At 39.9% G+C, this 7,300-nt stretch overlaps 1 pseudogene; it reads right to left on the minus strand.

The window, feature by feature from the left end:
* Nucleotides 1-353: 353 nt before the first annotated feature.
* LOC131418948 (EH domain-containing protein 1-like) lies at nucleotides 354-2,211 on the minus strand (annotated as a pseudogene).
* Nucleotides 2,212-7,300: the final 5,089 nt, after the last annotated feature.

Consider the following 7,300-nt stretch of genomic DNA (forward strand, 5'->3'; position numbering starts at 1 on the left):
ATTGCTTTGGAAATCAAGATACTTGAAATTCAGATTCCATTTTTGGTTCCACCATGTATTAGCTGTAACCTCTTTAGAAAGTTATTGTGCCTTACTGAGATTCAGAATCTTATAACCAAAGTTTGACATAACTTTTCTCACCGAGCTTTAGTAATTATGAAATGGCATGACATATATTAAAATGCTTAATAGAGTACCTGGCTCATAGTAAACTAATTTCAAGTGAGCCGTATGTAGATATTATTTCAGTACTCTTATCTTATGACATTTTTTTTTTTTTTTTACCTTTTCAAGAGCTGAGGAAATATCCACTCACTCTTTATAGACCTTGAGAACTGGTGACCCTCCTCTCCTCAATCTCTGCCGGGCTGGGTGCTGAGATAACAGGACGAACTGGGGGGCCAGGGCAGGGCTTGTGATTTGTGCCTCTGCTGAGAAGACGTGATCAGGTGTGGGGGCAGGTCTGTGGGCAGCCTGTGGCCCTCCAGCTTGACTTTGATGAGGTGGCTGCCCAGGGCACATCCCTCATCATCCAGCAGCGTGCCCTGCTCCGCATCGCCAGCTTCCAGGCCTTCCCCAGCACAGTACTGGGCGGCTTGGACTTCAGCATCTCATTGGCACTGGCACTTATGATCTTGCATTTGACAGGTGACAGCATGTGAAAGAGCTTGTTGTAGGTGGTCTTGTCCTTGTCCACCACCCACTCAACATCATCAATGTCCTCACCGGCCCTCTCGCAGTGGTTGTGTCCAAAGGGCCTGTTAACGGTGCCGTCTGAGACACGGCCCCTGGAAGGGCACCAGGCACTCTTCCTGGCACGCCATCGCCATCAAGCAGGCAATGTCGTTGGCCAGCATGTCATTCATCGTCTCCAGCAGCTTGAGCTTCAAGGCCTGGAACTTGAGGAAGTCCTGGGTCTGTAGGAGTTCCTGCATGTGGCGGGAGGCTTGGGAAGTCACCAGCGGAGATATGATGCTTCTGCTCCATCTTCTGGTGGGTCTCTCCCAGGTTGTGCACCAGATCTTTCCTTTTGCTCTCTTTACGGAAGGCAATGGACATCTTGAAGGAGCCAACATGTAGCATGAACCTTGGCAGCCGTGCCCACGTGGTCAGGTCATTGGGCTTCCTGAGGACAGTGTTTGGGGGAAGAGACTGGATGTCTTTGAAGAGATCCTGCTCCTTGGCCTAGAAAAGCTTGCAGTCGTTGGGGCCGAGGAGCAGATGGAACCAGAAGGAGTGAATGTACAACCTGACCCCCTTAGGAGTGTTGATGCTCTTCCCCAGGGACCACATGAGGGCCCGGAGACCCGCATCAGCTGCTCGGTCTGAATCTGTTGTGCCTTGTTCAGCACAACCCGTACCTCATCCTCCTGGTCCTTGAGGGCCTTGATGACTTCCGAGAACTCTCCGCAGATGTCCAGCTTATGGGCAGCAAACAGGGGTATGATGTAGGGCCAGCCCGGTGGCTTAGCGGTTAACTGCACGGGCTCCGCTGCTGGCGGCCCAGGTTCGGATCCAGGCCGTGCACCGACGCACCGCTTCTCCGGCCATGCTGAGGCCGTGTCCCACATACAGCAACTAGAAGGATGTGCAACTATGACATACAACTATCTACTGGGGCTTTGGGGGGAAAAATAAATAAATAAAATTATTAAAAAAAAAAAAAAGAGGGGTATGATGCTGTTGACACGCTCAGCAAACTGGTTCCTCCAGGGCCTCCACCAAGTTGTAACCTCAGCTGACGCGCTATGTCTCTTCAGGCAGGACCCCAGGAGTGTCAATGATTCGTGTGCTGTCCAACACTGGGCACCCATGAACCTGCTGAGGACTCCGTTGCTAAAGGTGTTGAGCTTGTAGAAGGGGCGCGGCAGGCGCATGACCAGGGCGTTACCGGGCACCACGCCCTGGTGAGGTGGTGCGTGGCGGCGATGAAGGAGGCAGTGGTGTGCTCCGCCCATGCGCATGCCTGGGACGTCCTGCTCCATCAGGTGCTGGATGAGGGTGGTCTTGTCTGCACTGTACCGGCCCACGAGCAGCAGGGGCTTATGGTGGAGGTGAGTGTCCTCTTGTGTGGGTGAAGGGAACACGTGGAAGGGGCAGCAGCTTCTGAGTGTGCAGCGGCCACAGGCCCTCAGCCAGCACCCGGAAGAGCTCCGGCTGCTTCTCATGGCAGGTATACTTCCTGAGCCAGCTGAACATGCTCCCAGAGCCAGGACTGGTTGCTGCGGTGCAGACCAGCAGCTGAGATCCGGAAGAGTGCACGGAGCCAACGTGGTGCCTTGCCTGGTGGCAGACGGGCAGCAGGGCCTGGGACGGGGAGCGGCCTGCACTGCGCAGGCGCACTGCGTGGACCTCGGAGGCATCCTCTGCTGAGCGGACGATTTGCTGGGATTGGGGAATTTTTTACAGGGGGTTGGAGGATTTCCCCCAAAAGAACAAGAGAAATGCATCTATCTGCATGATCTTGAACCTCTACCATTTTGGTGCACACTGTGTGATGCCAGGAAAGGGATCTCTGCTTTCACCAACTTAGAGAAATGGTAGGAATCAAGTGTTTCTAATGAGAAGATCGTAAAAGAAATAAAAAGCTGCGCTAAAGTAAAATTCTGGAGTTGTTAAGACCATGGGAAACATTATTACTAAATTTTCAGAAACTCAATTTATGGAGACGTTATTCAAAATGTAAAAACATTAACTAGGTGAGGTTAGCCTTAAGAACAAGTTAGGAATGAGGTAAAGAAAACACACCAGTATATATGATATAATTCATAATTTAATGCATTTGTTTCTTAATTTATCATACTTGACCCATTGATGTTTAATCAGCTAAGTTTGGTTATTTACTATTTCAAAATGTTTCTTTAAAAAAGAAATTGGCCCAGACTCAGACCAAAAAGTGCCTTTACTGTCTTCATCAGACAATCTGTCTGTGTTGGGATACACGTGACATAGGAACTTCAAAATGCTCAAGTTTAGTTAAATATCGACAATGGACAGTTTCATAGCAAAGGACCAAATAGTTTGATTGTTCCCATATGGTCCCAACTAAATTATTCTGTCCTGAAAGAAATTAATCGAGTAGAATCAACTAGTTGTAAATCTTACTCTTATTTATGAATTTCTTTTGTTTTCCTACCATGGAATACAGTAAAACTATGATGTCATAGGTGTTTAATTTTAATATACATTAAAGTTTTATAGCACATGATGGGATTCTTCTTAGGTATTTTTACATTTCCCAGAAACGACTCAGTGGTATTATTTTTAGTGTGCCCATAAATATCTAATGAATATTCAATGAACCATTAAGAGAAAAAATATTTATTTACTGCCCCAATAGCTTTTTATAAAAAAATAATAAAATGAAAAATTGACGGTCCAATGGGAGTTGGATACAAAATTGGAATACCCAACACAGTATCAATTCACATGAAATATAATAATAATTAATGTGAAATGCCACTACATGACAATTTGATTGCTTTGAACCTATTCATAAATAATGCTATCATTCTAAAAGCCCAGAAATGACATTTATGCTTTGTAAAAGGTGGATATAGTCTAAATCAACTCTCAGAACATGAAGAATTATCTTAGATCAATGTTGTGCCATAGAACTTTCTTTGATGATAGAAATGTTCTATAATTGTGGATTGTCTAACATGATAATCATTAGCCATAGGTGGCTATTAAGCACTTGAAATGTGATTAGCATGACTGACAAATGGCTTTAAATTTGAATTAATTAAAGCTAAAATTTAAATAGTTATATGTGGTTTGTGGCTATTGTATTGGACAGAAGAGTCTTAGATTGATAATGGAAGTTATTTCCACATTGGACAATTATCCAAAGCAGAGATTAGTAACTGAGAAGAGGGCCAATGAAACAGGATTTTTTATTTGACACAAGATCAATGATCTCTTCTTTCTTTGAACTTAAGCAAGCAAGACAAAATTGGCATATATTTTACAAAGATTTCCCACAAGTCTTTATAAGCAAAGCTTGTTCATGTGATAGCATGAGAAATTTTCCTTTCCAAGAATGGTATTGAGAATTGAAATCACTTGCATTATCATAGCCTGGCAATCTTAACTACGAACTGAACCCCCCTCCTACCATTTCAACTTGACTTTGTCCCTAGACAATCTTGCTCAGGAATTTAAGGCTAGAAACTAGTAATTAGATTTTGTATTTGATTCAGGGAAATCCTGTAAGCCAATATAGGATAAAATAATTAGCTCATTTAGGCAAACAGCTATCCTAAAAGGAAAAATTTTGCTCACCTGGGCAAGCAGTATTGTTATCAGAGAAGTTTATTAAGCCATTTCCTGTCTGTGCCCACAATCCTAAACTTTATGTCAAAAATGTTTCCAGCCCCAATCGGCTGCTCACATTGAAAACTTGCTTTAAACCAGTTGGACCTAGACGCGAAAAATTCTATGAATATCTTCTTCTGACATCCCCTTTCTGAGATTCACTAAGATTCTGTCAAGGCGATGTTCTCCATACCTGCATTGGTCTAAAAATTAGTTTGCTTAATCAATGTTTTCTTGTGACCTTTCTGAGTAGTCAACATTGCACAGAGATCTTAAGGGGAATTCCTAGTTAATAACAGTTAAAATTTACACTTTATTATTTCTGGAAAGGAATGAAAAGAAGTTGGTAAAGGCCCAAATCCAAAGTTAGCCACCTTTGGTTTCACTCACCTTTTGTGTAAAAGGAGAATACTAATAGTGCCAATACCACATGGTTATTATAAGGTCTGAACTAATTGATTCATAAGATTCAATTAATTTTCTCCCATGTAAACCTTCAAGAGACATTGATCATTTTTAGTGTTTATCCAAAAAACGAAATATGAAATTTTAATATTTTCCCAATAGAGTGAAAAATATCGTTAAATGTTCAGATGAAGTAAGATTTATATATTTAAATTATAATATAATATATAAATATAATAATTATGCTAATATAATATAAACTCAAAGTTAAAAGTAGAGCCTTTCTCTTCCTAAGAAACTGTTTCAGTAGTGTGCTCCAGTCCAGAAAACCAGAAAACTATGTATTGGCAATTTTAGACACTGGCCCAGCACATAGTAATGTCCCCTAGAAAATTCATGGGAGGAGAGGTGGTTGGAATAATGCAGGACTGTATGTGGCACTTCAATGCCATAATGTCTGCACACTTTTCTTTTTAGTAAAATTACTGCATGCACCAGTTATTATGGTGTTTTTCTATCAGAGAAAAATCATCACTGGGCAATACCACGTTGAACTTCATATGAAGGTTATTAGTGAAATGTTGAAAAGAAATGGGAAACATTGTGGAATGAATATGCTAAAGACAGGAACTGATTATCTACACTGACAAATGAGAGTACATTTCAATTAACATTTGCCAATTATGGGAAATCCAAATTCAACTTAACCGACACCTATATCAAAGCCTTGAGGCCTATAAATTAGCTCCCTGGGACATATAATTCCAGGAAAGTTTAACAGAGGCATCTCTAATTGATGTGTTAGCCGTCTCACAGTATGCCAGGGAGTGCATTTAGGTGTCACTAGGCTATTTCAGCACTAGTTGAGATGAACAAATTACCCAGCGGCAGATCCTATGGAGTTTCACAAGAGTCTATTTTAAGTTGTCCTGTACTTTGAGAAGATTTAGGAAGAAAGTATAAGATTAAGGAGTTATACAGATAGGGGTAACAGATTTTATAATGCAAGCAACACCATCACTTATTCAACTATTTTTGTCTATCGATACAAGCTCTTTATCACCATAGAAACTCATAATGGCATTATGAAATCATTTTATGCTTAGTGATTGCCAGCATAATAACAGGTGTTAACAGCAGAATCTAAGTCTACATGATATTGTTAGTGCAGCAAATTATTTAATTTTTCAGGAATATGTAGATTCTGGTTTGGATGTAAATATAGAACATAATGCAAATTAAATGTAACTTACTAAGGGAAGGTAAGTGAATCCAGAAAATAAATAAATCGAAAACTTATGCATTTATACCTGCTCTTTCAGCAATTAACATATGTAAGCATTCTTATTATTGTATTCCTGGAATATATCTATCATTGTCTAAAGAATAAATCCTACCTAGCTAATATGAACGTGACAACAACATAATCTTAACAATTTACTATCACAGAGATAATTGAGCAGAGACATTGCTTTTGTTAATTAATCTTTGGAATTGACAAAGTATTTTTCACAGATGAAAGAAATTAAAAAAGAATTTGATTTATTATATTTCCAGAAAATATCAAGTGCAAAAAAATATTGACAATGTTTGAAGAAAAAGCAATAGAATGCCAAAATAATACTTGTATGGAAATTAAAATAGTTGCACCATAATCAACGGAGTGTAAAATCCCTAAATAGTGTGTCTTCCATCCGCATAATTATTCCATGAAATATTGTAACAATTGGCAAATTTTGATATTTATTCACAAATTTATTTTCTCTGTGAATATTTTCCTATGACTTAAATGGAATAATCCCTAGTAATTTAAGTTTCACCAAATCTATATTTTTATAGAATGTTAGAAATTTTTGAATAAGTAAAAAGCAAACATATTTAATCAATATAGATATTTTAATATATTAAATAGCAATAAAATATATTTGGATGCCTTTGTAATATGTCCACTTGGCTAGACCTAAATGCACTTTCTCGGAAATCCCTTTCCTGCTAATTTTGCATTAGGATGGATCATAAGAAAGATTCTTGTGTGTGATATTTGAAAGATAGAAGTGAAACAACAACCATTTTGTAGATCATATATGTTGCTGCTTATCTACTGGCTCATCGTATTAGCATGGCACAGCTGCTGGCCCTACAAATACTCTGCTTTCCGTGGGGTCTTCCTTCAGCTTCTCTGGCTCTTGGCCCTGGTATGTGTGTCCAGCTTTATGGTGAAGGGCCCTACCTTGTACAAGACACCCATAAAATCAAGGTGAGATGCAACGAGAACTAACATCAGCGTCAGCTTGTCCCTACGGGCTTCAGCTTGTGTTTGTGGGTTCAAACTTGTTATTGCTCTACCATGGTCAGGGCTAGCATGAGATAAATGAGGCACATAGGGCACACAATTTAAGGTGGTATTCACTGTCAGGGTTATGCAAGTGCAGGTGTAATATTTCTTTCATCATTTAGTCTTGAATAAAATAAATAAAATTATCAAATATATTAAGCAGCATGTAACATTGCAACAATAAACTAGGTGAAATAATAGACCGCTATATAGTAAAATATTGTGCAATTATTCTAGATCTGA

The sequence above is a fragment of the Diceros bicornis genome, chromosome 20 (genome assembly GCF_020826845.1).
Source record: "Diceros bicornis minor isolate mBicDic1 chromosome 20, mDicBic1.mat.cur, whole genome shotgun sequence".
Lineage (NCBI taxonomy): Eukaryota > Metazoa > Chordata > Mammalia > Perissodactyla > Rhinocerotidae > Diceros > Diceros bicornis.